The 19058-nt window shown below is 38.4% G+C and overlaps 1 protein-coding gene across 1 annotated transcript in view; it reads left to right on the top strand.

Moving 5' to 3' along the window:
- LOC149176121 (L-arabinokinase-like) overlaps nucleotides 1-19058 on the top strand; it is a 474339-nt gene that overhangs the window by 243684 nt on the left and 211597 nt on the right. The window lies entirely within an intron of this gene.

Below are 19058 nucleotides of genomic sequence, written 5' to 3' on the forward strand. Positions count from 1 at the left end.
CGGTCTTCATAATGACATGTAATTATGATTTAATGTAGAGAAATGTAAATAAGAAAAATGTAATTATTAGGTGCTGCTGAAAGAAGGAAAGCTGGATTTGGTTGCTGCATGTGAAGTAGGAAAGGAAGTTGAATGATTGAGGAAATCTTTGGGAAGCCTCAAAGTCCTACTGTTATGAATTGTGAGGCAGCATCAAGAAGTCAAAAGACCTTGAAGGTTTGTGTTTACTCATGAGTATTTGAAAGGTTGTTATTGATTGGGGTTGCGATTGTTCAGGTAAATCTCTCAAAGTTTTTGAAAAGCATGCTTGAAGTTATAGAGATTTGATGTGTTGAGGCATTGTGTATGTAAAATGCCTGGGAGGACATCTGATTGACATATGTATTGATGTGTAGATCCCGAAGAGGGAGGGTGGCGTTGCTCATGGAGCTTTGACCTTGGATATGCACCTAGATCCCTGGGTTGATGGTTAGCAAGTAACCCTGATGGTACCTAGACTGGCTGAAAGTTTTAGTCCATCTTAGTCCCACTTGGATAGATTGGCCTAGTCAGGAATCTAGTCAGTGGCACTAAGTGTGCCTAAACTCTTCGTAGATCATGCATTTGAGATTTTCCATGTACCTCTATAGATATATGTAAGTATGAATACCTCCCTAGTTAAGAGGGAGTGTTGAAGAATGTAACTAGGTTCGGTCTTCATAATTGTACTTCGGTCTTCCAAATGAAATATATTTATTAAAATAAAGCGAAAGAAATCTTATCATTAATTAAATTGACTTGTTAAAACATGGGTTGCATGCTTGGGTCAATTGTCATAGGTCAAGCCTCCATTGTAGGCTTTTAGGATTTGTAAGTCAAAGTCAAAGTCTATTTTGTTATGTCAAAATCTTCCTCCATCAAGTCTCCTTGCAGTGGGCCTCCAAATTAATAGTCAACAAGTTGGCTTCACTAAATAAACTCATGTCGGCTCATTTACAGTGGGAAACAACTATATATATGAGTGTAGGCTTCACTCATTAGGCAAAGGAGAGAAACAAGTTTGAAGCATCTGAGTGAGAGGGTTCGGTGATCACAGAGGAAGACAATTCAAATATAAGGAAATATATGACCTCAAGCCAATATATCCAAGTTGTCACAAGACCAAAGTATAAATCTAGGCTAACATTACAGGACTGAAGAATTGAACTAACATTATAGGACAAAGGGCTGTGTTATAATATGCATGCAACTACCACAAGATCGAAGCATATTATGTCATCATTTGAATGTTGCCATCACAGGATCGAAGCACATATAGAATACCACAAATCGAAGTATAAAGAAGGTTGTGTCAGTTCGAAGTATGACTAGGACCTCAAGACTAAAGCATGAAGAAGGCTATTACATAGGTTGCTACAGGAACGAAGTATGATTGGACTACCACAAAATTGAAGTATGTCGTGACAAGGTTGACTTGATGGATGGAAGTAGTCATTGGTCTAGGTTATGAGAGTTTTGGTCATTTTTATTTTGTTTTGAGTCTACCGAAGGAAGAATTCTTGACTGGGTTTTCCCCTATGTAGGTTTTTTCCCTGGGTGCGTGCCTACATCTCGTGTCCTACTCTATTTATTGATTGGCATTAGTCTTGATGATAAGGATAAGATAAATCAAAAGAAGAAAACTAATAATAAAACATCACAAGATAATGTCATAATAAGAGAAATCAAAAAAATTGCCACCCTATTGGATTTCTCGACAATACATGGTCTGTGATTCCTTTTGGTGCTACGTGCAATCTTACAGAACACGCACACTTGTTTCCATCACACAAACAACTATCAACTTTCTTATTAACTCAAACTATCTCTCTGCAATATTACTCTTAGCTAACCATACCCATTTCAACTAGTCTATTGCACCAGAGTCTAAATTAGGGCAGCAATAATGTATCGCCAAAACCACTGGGCTTCACACTATATATTCTCATATCAAAATATATTGATGTGATCACACTGACATTCACACATTGTCAATGAATATTTAAGTCCGTGATAACACTTCATTCGAAGGTTACACACCATCACAAAATTTTGAACTCACTCCTTTGTAAACTAATAATGTTTGCGGGAGAATTTTACATAAACTTGTTTGCACCATATAGGTGTACACATTTCATTATTTGTGGAGCTAAGTCTAGAACTAGGTTTTGTCTCTAGATATACACACAGTGTGGATTTACCCATCAATCATAGAATAAATTTTCTGAGCCAAACTTTGACCAAAATACTTATCTGCACAGAGGTCTCCAGTTATTTTGATTAGATGATCGAGATCTTTTAGATTCACCTGTAATCATAGAGAGATGTGTGTTGTAGGTTCAATGTAACATTATTAAAACTAGCTCTGTTATCAAGTGCGCTCTAGTTCTTACAAGCTTCAGATCACGTTCAAGTGCCAGACCACATGGAACCGAAAACAGAGTCTATACTTGATTTAATGCTCTCGATCTAGCTTCGAGTTTCAGTCTCCTGTAGCTGAACCATGCCAAAACAGAGTGACGGATTCTTTTAGCAATCCGAAAATGGTTTTTTTAGATCTTCATGCTCCTTTGCTAGTTGACAGTGATCACCAAATACCACCCTTCGCTGGCTTGTAACAAAGAACCCAATGAATCCCAAAAGCGAATAAACAACCATAATCCTTCTTGGCTGCATTTCAGAACATCTTGCCTTAATAAGCGAAATTTCTTCACAGAAAGAAATGTATTCGAGCAAGGTACTTCACAATTTTGCAAGCATGCAGAACAAAGCAAAAACCCTTGGGCATTGGTCAGATTTGTGGATTCCAAAATCAATCTTGTGAAAATTCCTCAACAGGAATCGCTGCTGTAGCAACTGATGATATTACTCCTACTTGTTAAATTCCTTTAAACAAATTACTTGTAGTTTCCTACCACAAATATCGTAATACATACACTGTAACCTTCACTTAATTAAATATTATGCGGAAACAAGAGATTGAGTAAAAAAGAAAATACAACACAATTGACATCGTTATTTTTGGACAAATATCCTTGGAAAAAACCCAATGCGGGAAAACTGGTTTAGCAAATCTGAGGGTTTTATTATTATGTAGGAGAAAATCTGAGTGCAATACTTGGATGCTCAACTAGCATTTCGATACAGAGAGAAATATGACAAAACAAATGGTGAAGTGATCTCACCCTGTCACTGGGAGAATCTAAGTCTAATCACACTGAACTGGAGCCTCTGCGTATGTTTTGCGTAGCCTTTGCGCAAAACTGCGTCACTACCAAGCAGTTCTTGCATCACCCCTGCTGGGTATCACGCTGCTCCTTCTCTGTACCCTCTTCTGGTTGGAAAATCCGAATCTCTGCCTTACGGTCTCACACCCTGGCTTCCAGCTATTGAAACTTGATTTCCTCAGCAGGAATTCGATCTCACTCTAAGGCCTGTGATGCCACTGCGTCAGCTCTGCGTGGGCTAGTGTCTACCTCTCTCTGGACATCGTTCTACCCTCTCTCTTCCTTGTACTCTCGACTCAAGAAGACTTCTTTCGGATACTCATTGCCCCTCACTATAAGAAATCTACTCAATCAAAATTTCCTCCTAAGAAATTCTCACTTAAGAATTTCAATCTCTTGATCTCGCGGTGTGTTTTCCTAATGACCCTCAAGCTCCCTTAAATAATCTTCTCGTTGACATTCAATGGCCCAAATTAAAAGCTAATCGATGGTTAAGATCATTTTAGCTTGATCTTTGTCTTCTTCTAGAAGTTACACCCACAATTAGATTAATACCCATTAATATTTTTAATTTCCTAAGTTTAGACTTAGGGTCCTATTAAAAAATATTAATTATTTTAATAAAATTGTCTTTGGGTGGAATTTCCCAAAACACTTTTTGGGTTCTTTGGAATACATGTGCCCAAGGTTCCCTGCAAAATTTGAGGCCTAGAGCACATCTGATGCTACCCCAAATAAACACCCTCTTAGCGAGGAATGTGCTCTAGCAATATACGCTACTGCATACTGCTCTGACTCTGAAGCATCGTCATCTGCACTGCTGATGTCTGACATGCTGGCCGCTAACTACTGCGCTGTGTTCAATTGTACTGCTGCTGACATTGCCACTGTCAAAACTGCGTCCGTACTACAACTCCCTCTCAAGTGCTACATCTGTGCTGCTGCTAGCACTGCCACTGCCAATTGCTACTGCACTACAAACTGCTGCTGGTACTCTATCAACAATGGAAAAACATCCAAAATTACCAAACTAACTATGTTCAGTATGATACCACATGAATGCTGGAGCTTGACTACTGCTAGTCTTTGCACTAACCCTCTGAATCTACTGCGCTACTGCTGACCTCTGCTTTATGCCATCTGCACTGCTGCCAACTCTGCTCTACGTTTCTTAGACCCTGGCGCTCCTAGCCATTGCAACTGTCTCTCTGACACTCCTCGACACCATCCGATACTAGTCCATCCCGCTACTTCTTATCTGGGTAGCAAGGTATTGATCCAAGAGGTGGATTCCTCAAGGATCTTGCCCATCAGTAGCTCATTCGAACTACAATTTTAAATCAGCTCACCTCCCTCCTGGAGGTATCTCGGCTGTCATGGAAAACTCCTCTTCGATCTTCGCGGGCGTAACCTTCAGATCATGTTTCTCATCCTTGTCCTTCTTCTTGAGAGGACACTGAGTAGCGTAGTGACCCATCTCACCACACTTGAAATGCTTGATCTTCGAGATGTTCTTCTTACCTCTCTGCTACTCCTCTTGTCCCTTCGATGCAAGGGCTGCATTATTCTCCTCCTCCTTGGGCTTCGACCCACTGTTGCTGCTGCATCCGTCAAGTTTGACCTTGACTATGTCTCTCCTCAGCTCCTCTTGTTTTAGATCTGCCCACATCTCATCCCAATTCGGCAATGCTGCTCTACCCAGGATACTCTTGACAAAGACTTGCCACTCATCTGAGACAAAATTGAGGGCCAGTCTAACCAACTCGGAATCTTGAGGTGTATGCCCCGCAATAGACAATTCATCACGGGTCTCTTTCAGCTTCATGAGGAATGGATCCACACGCTCCCCCTTCTGCATCTGAGCAAATCTCAGCTTCTGCTCCAAGTACATCTTCTGTCTTTCGGAAGATCCTTAATATAATGTAGCCAAGGCATCTCACATCTTGTTAACAATCCCTCTGCTAGTGACATGACACACCATGTGATCCTTTACTCCATCTAGGATCATCCTCTTGGCCTTCACCATTTCTGCTCGGTACTTCTTAGCAGATCTGCATTTGCAGGTACAACCACCATGTTGTCGACATATGTCTTGAGGGCATGCTCATCTAGAAGGAATGATTTTCTTGCCTTCCAGATGACATAGTTGGATGCTTCGTCTAACCTGTCCTGATCCCTCAAGCCACTGGTTGCCATTTTTGCCAAAAAATAGAAAGTCGAACGACCTCCTCTCTCGTCTGTGCTGTTGTTGGGCTAGCCTACACACTCCCTGCTGGAGCTAGTAAAACAGCTGCCCCTTGCTTCTGCTCAACTCTAGAGAATTCAAATTCCTTGGCTAGGAATTCTTTGAGAAAGAAATACCCTCAGCCATGCTTCTCCTCTTTTTTTTGATGATTTTCTTTCTAGCAAATTGCCTGTAGAAAAATCTGCGTCCCACCAGCTCTCCTCACGCTGAGGCTTCAGCGATGCTCCCTCTGCTCTGACAAAAATTCGATTTGGAAGCCCTTGTCTCCATCGACTCTCCTGGAGAGAGACTGCCTCGAAATTTCAACCCTCCAGCTAAGAATTGTGCAAAGCGTCTGGGGATTCGAACTGCTACCTCTTGCAGCTTTTTCGAGCTCCCTCTTCTACTCAGAGTTGGATCTACCGACAATACTCTTCTTGCTTCACCAGCAGCTCCGATACCATGTGAAAATTCCTCAACCAGAATCCCTACTGCAACAACTGACGATATTACTCCTATTTGTTAAATTCCTTTAAACAAATTACTTGCAGTTTCCTATGGCAAATATTGTAATGCATACACTACAATCTTCACTTAATTAAATATTATGCAGAAACAAGAGATTGAGTAAGAAAGAAAATACAACACAATTGACACCGTTATTTTTGGATAAATGTCCCTGAAAAAAACCCAATGTGGGAAAACTGGTGCAGAAGATCTGAGGATTTTTTTATTATGTAGGAGAAAATCTGAGTACAATTCTTGGATGCTCAACTAGTAATCTGATACAGAGAGAAACTGGACAAAACGAATGGTGAAGTGATCTCACCTTGTCACTGGGAGAATACGAGTCTAATCACACTAAACTAGAGCCTCTGCGTACCTTCTGCATAGCCTCTACGCAGAACTGCGTCACTCCCACGCAGTTCCTACGTCACCCCTGATGGGTATCACGTTGCTTATTCTCTGGATCCTTTGCTGGCTAAAAATCTGAATCTCTACCTTTCGGTCTCACACCCCAGCTCCTGGCTATTGAAACTTGATTTCTTGAGCGGGAATTTGATCTCCCTCTAAGGCCTGCGCTGCCACTGCGTCAGCTCTGTGTGGGCCAATGTCTGCCTCTCTTTGGACGTCGTTCTGCCCTCTCTCTGCCTCGTACTCTCCGGCCCAGGAAAACTTCCTTCTTTTGGATACTCACCGCCCCTCATTGCAAGAAATATACTCGATCAAAATTTCCTCTTGAGAACTTCTCACTTCAGAAATTCAATCTCTTGATCTCTCAATGTGTTTTCCAAATGACCCTCAATCTCCCTTAAATAATCTTCTCGTTGCCATTCAACGACCTAGATTAAAAGCTAATCGATGGTTAAGATCATTTTAGCTTGATCCTCGTCTTCTTCTAGAAGTTACACCCACAACTAGATTAATACCCATTTTAATATTTTTAACTTCCTAAGTTTATACTTAGGGTCCCATTAAATTTTTTTAATTATTTTAATAAAATTGCCTTGGGTGGAATTCCCCAAAACGCTTTTTGAGTACTTTGGAATACATGTGCCCAAGCCTCTTTGTAAAATTTGAGGCCTAGAGCACAACTGATGGTACCCCAAATCAACAAATCCTTCAACTTGTATATAAATCGGCTGCAAAAATAAAAGAAGACGAAGCCCTTATGGAAAAGAAACAATGAATCCCAATAGAAAAGATGGCCCAAAAACCCTTGCAATAAGCTTCGATTCAATTTCTTCACAAGGGTGAGAATAGAAAGCTCAATGATGTGCAATCGATCCATGCTTAAGTGATGAGGTGTGGTACCTTTATATAGGTTTTGGATGAGCATCTAGTGTTGTAAAATGTAACTAGGTTTGGTCTTCATAATGACATGTAATTATGATCTTTGTAAATGATGAAATAAAAGAATAAAATTATTTTTTGTAAGCCTTGCTTCTTGGGTTTCATGAGTTAGAGATTTTATTTTATTAGTGGCTCCCATTGAGAGCCTTAGGATTTATCATTAGAGTCAAAAGAACTAATGTCATGTATGAAGGTTCTTCTTGAGCATATGTAAAATGTATATGAGTCTATGTCTATGTCTAAATATCCCTCCAATGACAAGTGCAATCCTCCTCTTCATGTCGGCTTTAAGTAAAAATAAAACATTCTTGTCGGCTCTCCTCAAATAGACACACCTATTTGGATGAACATGTCGGCTCATTTATGGGGGACAAACTACTATAAATACCCAGCTCGGATCTTCGCATAAGGACATTTCAGAACTCGGACAACCCTGAGATTTTCGTTGCTAATTATAGTCAACTAGTTCGAACAGATCCTGAGATTTTCGGGGCTAATTACAGTCAACCAGTTTGGATAGATCCTGAGATTTTCGGTGATGTTTTTCGGATGTTATATCACAACATACAGTTCAAATAAGAGAGAAGGGACAACGAAGGTTTGGTTCAGAATCTCCACAGTCATCAAACTCAGATTCCTTTGAAATTCGGACCACAGAAAGGAGGTAAGTTCGGATGGGTTTTTGGAAAGACATCACAGGGACATCGAGGACCTTTCCAGGGACAACGAAGACATTCCAAGGGATAGCAAGGAAGGACTACATGAGACAACTCAGATGTCTCTCTCTTTGAACTTGGAATGAACAATGACATAAGAGAATGATTGTTCAGATGAAGGTAGATGATAGGGTGCAGTTTGAAGCTAGAGTTCAGTATAGTGCCATGATAACTTCTGTTCTATGATTCGGTGAAGGTTCATAAGAAGATCTCAGTGTCATGATGATGTCACAATGCTAAGGTAAAAGCAGTGGAAGAAGAATTTAGAAGACAGAAGTGGAAAAGAACCCGTGTCTTGGTCTTGGAGTGGCTAATAGGTCAAGGGTCTTGGTCTTGGTATTCGTCAATTGGAATCTCTAATAGAAGAATTTCTTCGGGTTTTCCTCTTAAAGAGTGAGAGGTTTTGGCCTTGGCTCATGCCTACATGATGTGTCTCTTGTGTATTTATGTTCATGCATTGGTTATTGTAATGATGTTGAAGAACACTAATATTCTAATGTGAAGAAGATCCTAACCTAAATAAGTAAAAAGGATTTAGAAGTAGTCACTAATGGAAGAGAAATCAACTAACACTAATGTCGTAGGTTTCTCAACATGGTATCAAAGCTAAGGTGTTGAAGACAAAGGAAGGGCATCTAATCAAAGTGACATTCAAGGATCAAGTTTCAAGAAAGGCATCAAAGCAAGTTTAAGGTTATCAAAGCAAAAGATCAAGATCTACATTAAAGAGTCAAACTTTAGATTGAAGAAGCAGTCTACAACAACAAAGGCTTTTGTTTCTATAGTCATCATCAAAAGACCACAAAGATCCTCATCAAACTATCTACAAAGCAAGGTAGCTCAGAAGTAGAAGATCACATCATCTTAGAGAGAGTCAAAATCCTAGAAGCATTTTTGATCTACACTACAAGAGAAGTCAAAATATCTTGAAGACTAGAAGGCATTGTCATCATTTTCAAGGTTATAAAGCAAGCAAGCATCGTCTCTTTGTCCTTGAAGAAGTTCATCCAAAGAAGCAAAAAATCATTCTCATCAAAAGGAGCAACCTTCTCTATTGAAGGAAAGCTTTTCCATTTGAAAGACGATCTTCCAAGAGGGAGTTCTAATACATCTTCTTCAACCATCATCAAAGTGATCAAGGTGAAGAGTTCATCTTCACTTGTCAAGTAAGTATCTTGCATTCTTTACTCAATTCGGTAAAATGACTTTGTATTTGCAAAGAGATCTATAAATTGGATGGGTCATCGAAATTCCTTGCATGAAGGAGGAGGATAGACATAGTCTTCTAAGAATATGAAGTCCTTGAACATATTGAAAGGTCTCCTCTGAATTCATGGAAAGGGATACTTATGAAGGATCTCCTCATATAGCAATATTGGAGACATCAAAGAGATGCATATGATAAACTCATTCTCTGAAGGTACGATAAAGAAGGTCACATCTGATCCACAAAAAAGTAAAGATATCAAAGGAGGAAGGATATCTTTATAAAATCTCATCTTCAAGATCTAGGAAAGAAGATAATCATCATTGATCTATAATTCATTAACTGATAATCAAGGTAACAAATATCCATGGGATTAGAAAGTTACTTCATTCAACAACTTGTGATTTCTATGCAAGATAGAAGATGACAAATTGAAGGAAAAAGTGTTGAAGGTTATGGACTCAAACATTTGCTGGAAGGAAAGGAAGTTTGGGAAATTTTGAAAGAAGAGCATAGCTGAGATTCAATGCTATGGAAGTAAAAGATTATGTGCTTTACGGGAAAGGTTGTTCTTAGCATAAGAAGGACAATAATAAGAAGGAAGCTAAAAGAAGGAAGTCCCAGGAAGAGAAGCATTAGAAGCGAGAGGTCGTGACATCACCACAAGGAAACATGAAAGACCACTGAAACAAAATCTATGGTAGTCAACCTTGAAGGATATAGCTCTTGGTGACCTCATTGGAAGATCAAAGGAAGAAGTCATCCAGGACAAGTCTCATCATACATCAATTTAAAAGGGAAAACATTTGTTGAATAAGGATGTGCAAGATGGAATCCCCATTGAAGAATTCACTGATCTAGAAAGGAAGCAAGTGTTTCATCAGGAACTCCAACTTGTGGAGTTCATAGGATGATGGTTTGATGACATGAGAAATGAAGCAGATCAAGGGGTTGAAGATCTTTTCAATCAAGGAAGCTGCTGAAAGAAGCCTAGATAACCTAAAGGTAAAATGAGGTATGTATGCTTGTATTTAATATTATAAATTCATGTCGTATGGTTGCAGGTAACAAAGATCACTACTTTTTTGAGAAGCACGATCAAAGGAAAGGAATCTCCTCCTATGAAAGAATGTCGGAAGGCACGAGTCACACTAGATGAAATCAACATAATATATCCCCATATGAAGTATGAGGTGGTTGATTACAATTAAGGAACTCTGATTAGATGTCCTTGGGAATGAAGTGTGTGAAAATGTAAGAAGGGATCGTGATAATATGCAACGAAGATAGAAGGCATTCAACATCCAAATTCCAAGAAGATTTGACTAGAAGATCTCCCAGAAGGATGTGAAGACTTTGATGGAAGTCAGAAAAAGATAAAGGCCCTAGACACTAGACATCTGTGAGAGATGTGTCAATATGCATGCATGATACCGATACTTACAGGAAGATGCCATGGTGAAAGATCATCACAAAGGTAATTCTAATTTGAGTGTACATTGATTATTTTTGAACTAACATCTGGTTGGGCTTATGTAGAACTGTGAAAGGGGAGATCTATGAATGACTTCCAAGCAAACCATATGGAAGGATGTAATGGTCTTCCGGAAATATGGCACGAAAGCAGAATGATATGAAGCAAAGCCAGATGGAAAGTCTGATGGATCACTTTCTGATGAGTTAGGGACATGACTAACTTGTGGACAAAAGTGATGGATGATCTGTGCCCTATATACAGAAGTTCCCAAAAGTTGAAGACTCCTTAAAAGAAATTCATGACATCGAAGAAAGGAGCTCTTCATGCAGCTAAGTATAGGTCCCTAGTTAAGAGGGAGCCTGAGAAGAAGTTCTTACTTGGAAGAGACATGTAAATTTCTAAGCCGTAAGCTTAGGTACATTCCTTTGTGATAGGAATGGGTACATCAAAGGAATAAAATCTCCTGGTATAAGGAGCGATAGACATGTTGTTTTGTGCTTCACCTGAGAAGACAGATTGGAGGACTATGTAATCATTTGGCATCCGATGCTCTGGTGGGATGAGTTAGGAATCCCATGGAAAAGTAGTCGTGGGGGACCGATATTCTTTTGGGGGCTGGGGAGTCCAAGAAGGGAATAGTTCCATGGAGCATATCCTGAGAGAAACCGGGTGGGGTATGTTCTGAGAGAGACAATGATGAGGATGTGTATAAATCATTTGTCTCACTAGCATTAACTCTCTATGGAGAGTTAGAGATGTTAGTCAAGGCCTTGCTATATAAACACTGGTTGGTATGATGCTATACAAATGAGTTACAATCACCTGCATTTTGCTCTATGGAGAGTTAGCGCTGTTAGTCAAGGCCTTGCTATATAAATGCTGGTTGGTATGATGCTATGCAAATGAGTTACAATTCTGAATTCTTCTTATGAGAAATTCTTTAGATTGAGAATGACCAAGTACCATTATGAGTACCTCCCTAGTGAAGAGGGAGTGTTGTAAAATGTAACTAGGTCCGGTCTTCATAGTGACATGTAATTATGATCTTTGTAAATGATGAAATAAAAGAATAAAATAATTTTTTGTAAGCCTGGCTTCATGGGTTTCATGAGCAAGAGATTTTATTTTATTAGTGGCTCCCATTGAGAGCCTTAGGATTTATCATTGGAGTCAAAATAATTAATGTAATGTATGAAGGGCTCTTCTTGAGCTTATGTAAAATGTATATGAGTCTATGTCTATGTCTAAATAGCCCTCCAACGACAAGCACAATCCTCCTCTTCATGTCGGCTTCAAGTAATATTAAAGCATTCATGTCGGCTCACCTCAAATAGACACACCTATTCGGTTGAACATGTCAGCTGATTTATGGGGGACAAACTACTATAAATACCTAGCTCGGATTTTCACATAAGGACAATTTAGAACTCAGACAACGCTGATATTTTCGGTGCTAATTACAGTCAATTAATTTGGACAACTCTTGAAATCTTCGGTGATGTTTTTTGGATGTTATATCACAACATACAATTCGAATAAAAGAAAAGGGACAATGAAGGTTTGGTTCAGATCTCCACAGTCATCAAACTCGGATTCTTTTGAATTTTGGACCACAGAAAGGAGGTAAGTTTGGATGGGTTTTTGGAAAGACATCAAAGGGACAACAAAGACCTTTCTAGGGAGAACGAAGACATTCTAAGGGGAAACAAGGAAGGACTACAGGAGACAACTCAGATGTCTCTCTCTCTCTCTCTTTGAAATTGGAATGAACAATGACATAAGAGAATCGCAGTTCAGATGAAGGTACATGATAGGGCGCAATTTGAAGCTAGAGTTTAGTATAGTGCCATGACAACTTCTGTTCTATGATTCTGTGAAGGTTCATAAGATCTTAGTGTCATGATGATGTCACAATGCTAAGGTAAAAGCAATGGAAGAAGAATCTAGAAAACAAAAGCGGAATAGGACTTGTGTCTTGGTCTTGGAGTGGCTAATAGGTCAAGGGTCTTGGTCTTGGTATTCGTCAATTGGAATCTCTATAAGAAGAATTTGTGTGGGTTTTCCTCTCAAAGAGTGAGAGGTTTTGGCCCTGGCTCATGCCTACATGATGTGTCTCTTGTGTATTTATGTTCATGCATTGGTTACTGTAATGATGAAGAAGAACACTGATAATCTAATGTGAAGAAGATCCTAATCTAAAGAAAAAAGCATTAAGAAGAAGTCACTAATGGAAGAGAAATCAACTAACACTAATGCCATAGGTTTCTCAACATCTAGGATGGTAGCTGACTTGATCATCAAGGAGGGAAAACTTTTAATTTTGAAGTTCAAAATTTGCCTCTCATATTTTGGACCAAAAAAAATTCGAGATTTATTCAAGATTTTTAACCATGAAGACTTTGATTGTTTATTATTTATTTTCTGTGAATAGAGAATTATTCTTATTTTACTTAATTAAGTGTGCCATAGACTGACCAACATAACGTTGCCACATAATCACCCTTTGGGTTTATTGACCATGAGATTGGGGCTTGCACTTTGATTGGGCATAACCCTCAAGCTGTGAGGATCCATGAAGTGCTTCACGTATCAACAAAATCAGCATGACGTGGAGAATCTAATGACGAGGGTCTCTAAGGAAAATTCAGTGATCTGCATCTTCAAAATCTTCATCAATTCTGGGGTGTGCTCATCTCCCAAGGAAGCCAAACCCTAGAGCTAGGGTTTCAACAATGCATCACCTCATCCATAACAACTAGCATACCAAGCACATCAATGACGACATCCTGCATCTGCTCTGATATCCTGCACCTGCTATGACATCTTACACCTACTTTGACATCAATGACAACATACTCAACAAAGGTTCGAGATGGAGGACTACAAGGCCATGTCTACACCCATGATCATGAATTCGAGGAAGGTAGACAAATCCAGGGAGAAGGATGTAGACCCCACCTTGTATAGGTAGTTGATAGGCTCTCTCATGTATTTAGTCAACACTAGGCCAGATATATCCTATTCTGTAAACTCTTTTAGTTAGTTCATGGTTGAACTGAAGAGAGTGCATTGCACAATATGAAAACATGTGTTGAGGTATTTGCGCAGTCCTATCGAGTATGGGATTATATATGCTTGAGGTGATGATGTGAGGTTGGTTGGATACACTAATGCAGACTGGGCAGGTAACATAGTGGTTTGGAAAAGCACCTTAGGGTGCTGCTTCAACATGGGATTAGGAGTTGTTTCCTGGTACAAAAGGAAGTAGAGGTCTGTGGCACTAAGTTTTGTAGAGGTAGAGTACATAGCAGTGAGCATGTATGTGTGCGAGGCTATATGGCTTCAGAAGCTATTAGTAGCCTTGTTTGATTAGAGGGTTGAGACGATTATACACTGCAACAATCAAAGTTGCATCAGATTGTCAGCGAATTCGGAGTTTCATGACAGGTCCAAACATATAGACATCAGGTACCGCTTCATTAGGGATTGTGTGTAGCACATTATTGTTCGGCTACAACATATACCCAAATATGAGCGGGTTGCATATATTTTGATGAAGGATTTGGGGAAGGCGAGATTCATCTTCTTCAGAGACAAGATGGGTGTTATGAAGAACAACTTCCTCTCTAAGAGGGACTGTTAGTTTATGTAGATCAGACAGGTGTTCTAGTCTCAAATTGTGTCTATGAGGCTAAGGAACACAATGGATTAATTTTCTTCAATACTTAGAAAAAGTTTTTGAGAAAAATTGTGTTAATTAGAATTAATTAGCCAGTTTTTTAATTTTCCTAAGTCTAACTTTGGGAAATGGCTTAATTAATCAGGACTAATTAAGGTAAATCGATTTTCCTCTAGTGACTGATAGAAAAGTCATTTAATGGGGTCAAGATGATCTTAGCCATTAGTTGAGATTAGATCGTGGCCGTTGATTGCTCAACAAGAGATTATAAGAGGATATCGATGGGCACTTGGAGAACAAATTAGAGAGATTAGAGACACAAATTTGGAGTGATAACAAGGGCACAGTGATAGCATGAGGGCACCAACAGATCAAGATCAAAAGTTATTGAAGACAGGATTGCTGGAGAAAATTCTTCATAGCGATTTCTAGAGTTTATAGGAGATCGATTTTATTCGTAGAGAGGTCGAGTTTCCCAGTGGTGTGAGTTGCTTCAAAGAGGCCAAGTTGCCAGAGCAAAGAGATATTTGCCGGGGAGAACAATTTGCAGAGGAGAAGCCAAGTTTTCCAGAAGAAGTCGAATTCCAGTGGAGGCCAAGATTATTTTCAAGTAGTGTGAGTTTGCTAGAGAGGAATGAGTTTCCAAGGCCGCATGCGTGGTTCGATTTAGTGAACAAGAGGGAGACCAAATTGAATCAGGAGGGCTAAGTTGTCTCCAAGAAGCCAAATTGACTTGTAGAAGAGATGTAAATAATTTTTCAGAGGTTTGCTAGTTTATGGCAAACAATTGTAATTTTCAATCACAGAATTTTGTTGAAGAATAATAAAAATAATCATTTGCATTACTGGTTTTCGTCACATTGGGTTTTTTCTAGGGACATTTGTCCAAAAATATTGGTGTTCATTATTTGTGTAAGTGTGTAATATTCTCTCAGTTCCTGTGTTTATTTATTCTCTGTGAAGTTATAGTAGTGTTTTTTTAGTATTTGCCACAAGGAAATTAAAGAAGACAAACAATCAATTGATAGGATAATAATAACCAGCTAACTGCAACAATATTAAAATTTCACAAGAGTAAGGGGGCATGTGAAGGGCATCCACTTTTAAACCCTATCTTTTTTTTTTTTTTTTCTTGTGAGGGGAGAAATTAAATATAAGGAATGTACAATTACAGTTTCCTTATAGGTTTCAAGAGAACGGTTTTGCATGCTATAATGGAACAATATTTCAACATAGATTTATCATTTACTCATGGCATGAAATAGAAACAATACTTCACAAATACAATATGCAAAATGACAACTTTTATATTTTTGTAATTTTTTAACTTTTTATTATATAGTTTTTTTTTAATTATTATTATTATTATTTTATTTTATTTTATGTTTTTTGATTTGCTTTGTGCAATGGTTGAGCAGCCAGAGGATCGAACAACTCTGATACTAATGTAATGAGCAAAGTTTGTTTACACTCTGATACCAATGTAACAAACAAAGTTCGTATATGCATGTCAAATAGTCCAAGATATTTGGAATTTAGTGGGGTAAATTTTTGGAATAGAGAATATATTGTATAAATGTATGAATGAAGAAATATGATGTTGAGATTGTTACAAATTAGGGTCTGCTTATATACCTATTACCTAAGCAGGTGCCCCTTCATGAATGGTCATGTCCTTGGAGACATGCCTCTTCTATACTAATCACTAATTAATCATTGTTATTATTATTTATATTTACATTATTTTTATATATATGTATATTATATTCATAACAATGATCTTAATAGTAAGATCTATCCTCTCCCACCAAACATCATCTAACAATGCGTCCTTGACTCTTTTTTAGGTTGCTTGATCAGTCTTTCTCCAAAAAGGCCAAAACTTTCAAATAACCATGGCCCCAAGAGCGGTCTTGACCTCCCTCAACCTCTTCAACATGATGAATGAAGAGGCAAACAATGTATTTTCAATCGTCAGGAATGATAGATGCGTGTACTTTTTGTAGATTGTGAGGGCATTGGTATGATTTTGTACGAAGCTGCAGATATGTCATGCATCCTCGATAAGATTTCCAATCTAAGCCACATTATAAGCAATAGATTTAAGTGCTAAATTCAAGGAATGGACAATGCAAGGTGTCCAAAATATTTGTGGATATTTAGCTTCCACAATCATGCCATCAACCTTGCAAACATGTGCATTGTCTGTAATGATTTGCACACAAGAATCAACGCCTACATTTTCAATAACTTTAATGAACAACTTACCCATATATTGTGCATCCTTTTATTTCCCAAGAGCAGCCACTACTTTCAAGAAACTATTCCATTCAAGAAAGACACCATGAAGTTGATGAGTGGATGTCATGGTGCATTTGTCCATCCATTAGAAACAATACTAACCCCAGATATTGGCACTACTGATTTAATAGGCTCAAGCATTTTATCCACCTCCTTTGCATTATTCAACAATGTGGTTCTAAGCTTCTCTGAAGTAGGAGGCACATACCTTGATGGAGCCCCTTGAGCTAGAGCTCAACACATCTCAATAAATAAAGGTGATTGTGCAACATTAAATGATATGAAGTTGAGATAGCAAGAAAAGGCAATGGTAATATCAATCTCTTCTCACCTCTCTTGTTGAAATCTCTTGTCCATTGGACCAAGTGCCCTTCTTTTTCTCTTTAACCTACATGCCCACTATAACTCTAAGATGGATAATAGCTATTTCTCAAGAATGGAAGGGGATCCTCATTCTTGTTTATCTTAGATGTTGCAGGCATCATTGTCACACCAACATTGGCCTCTCTTTCTAATTCTCTCCTCTTTGATGGAGTCACTCTTGCACATGCTCCAATTCCACAAGATGGTGTGGCAAAAAAATTGTGAAAATTTCTAACACGAAATTCTATTGCAGTAACTGATTTATCTATCCTACTTATTTTCCACAATAAGTTATTTACAAGTAAACATTAAAATAAATCCTACTGCATTTGCTCTAAGATGGATAATAGCTATTTCTCAAGAATGGAAGGGGATCCTCATTCTTGTTTATCTTAGATGTTGCAGGCATCATTGTCACACCAACATTGGCCTCTCTTTCTAATTCTCTCCTCTTTGATGGAGTCACTCTTGCGCATGCTCCAATTCCACAAGATGGTGTGGCCAAAAAATTGTGAAAATTTCTAACACGAAATTCTATTGCAGTGACTGATTTATCTATCCTACTTATTTTCCACAATAAGTTATTTACAAAACCCTTCAGTAAACATTAAAATAAATCCTACTGCATTTATCACATAATAGCATAGAGAAAATAACGTTAATATACAAGCATAAGAATGAATCACATCAACACAGTTATTTTTGGACAATTGTACTCTGAAAAACCCAATGCGGGAAAACTAGTGGAGCAGATGAGGGTTTATTTATTATTCTTCAGCAACAATCTCTTTACCAGGAATGTGTAATGACCCACCTATAAATAAAATAATAATATAAATTAATTATAAATTATAAATTTAATAAATTTATAATTAATTTATAAAAAATAAAATAAATAAACCTTATTAAATCAAACTACGTATTCAAATAAAAAAATCACGAAATCAAATTAGATTCGATTTCATAAAAGTTACACGTAACCATAAAATTGACACGAAGAAGGAAAAGAAGGCGGTGGATGAAGACATAAAAGGAGAAGGGAAAAATCATTTTGGAGGGGGGGAAGAAATTGGAAACTGTGGTACGGTTATGAATCAAATTTGAGTCTTGATTATACTGAGGTTTTTGGGCATGGGGGAATCAGATTGCTTCCATTGAAAGCTTTCTAAGACTGAGTACCTAGGTTGTACTCAGTTTGGTAGGGTGGTTTTGGCCGTTTTGGTGACATAGCCGGTCAAGAATTGCAGCAGAGCGGATAGATTTTCAGCAGAATTTCAGCAAAGCATATAGCTGGACAAGAACTGCAGCAGAGTAGACAGATTTTCAGAAAAACAGAAAGGTTAGTACCCATTAGATTAAATTTCTTTAAAAGTCTGTGTTCATTATTTCAGGTTCCGCTATTTAGAAATTAGCTTATAGTTAAGGTTCTTACAGAATGATTTTGTAGTACATAGAGAAGCCTTCAAGAAAACACTTGAGATAATTTTCCTCCTCGACTAGGAGAAATTCTGACACCCCAAAGACCCTCTAGCCTTCACCGAGTCACCCCTACTTTATCTGTGAGGACTACGTCATCCCTGCGTCCTCTGCGTGAGGACAGCGTGAAAATTGCGTCCTTGCTTGTGCTGTCTCTCAGAGCTCTCCCTGTGTGCTGTCTCTCTGAGGCACTGTGTCATCTCCTCCTTAGTTTCGGACTAATGCTGAAACCCTCCTCTTCCTTCACCTTGCAACTCTCCCTCTAAAATCAAACTCTTTCTTCTTGAGAATCGATTTCCCTCGGGTTACTGAGTACTTGCCTGATGTGTCTCCAAATGAATCTCAAGTATTCTCTTATACTTTTCCTGTTGGTGAATCAATGACTGAGATTAAGTCCCTAATCAACGACTAAGACTAAAACAGACTTGATCCTCGTCTCTTAGAAGTTTCGCACCCATATCTTTATTAATACCCATTAATATTTTTATTTTCCTAAGTTTAGACTTAGGAACCCCA

Source organism: Pinus tabuliformis, chromosome 4_1, assembly GCF_031772625.1.
Source record: "Pinus tabuliformis cultivar Carrire ecotype Pingquan chromosome 4_1, CPIR1, whole genome shotgun sequence".
In the NCBI taxonomy this organism is placed as follows: Eukaryota; Viridiplantae; Streptophyta; class Pinopsida; order Pinales; family Pinaceae; genus Pinus; species Pinus tabuliformis.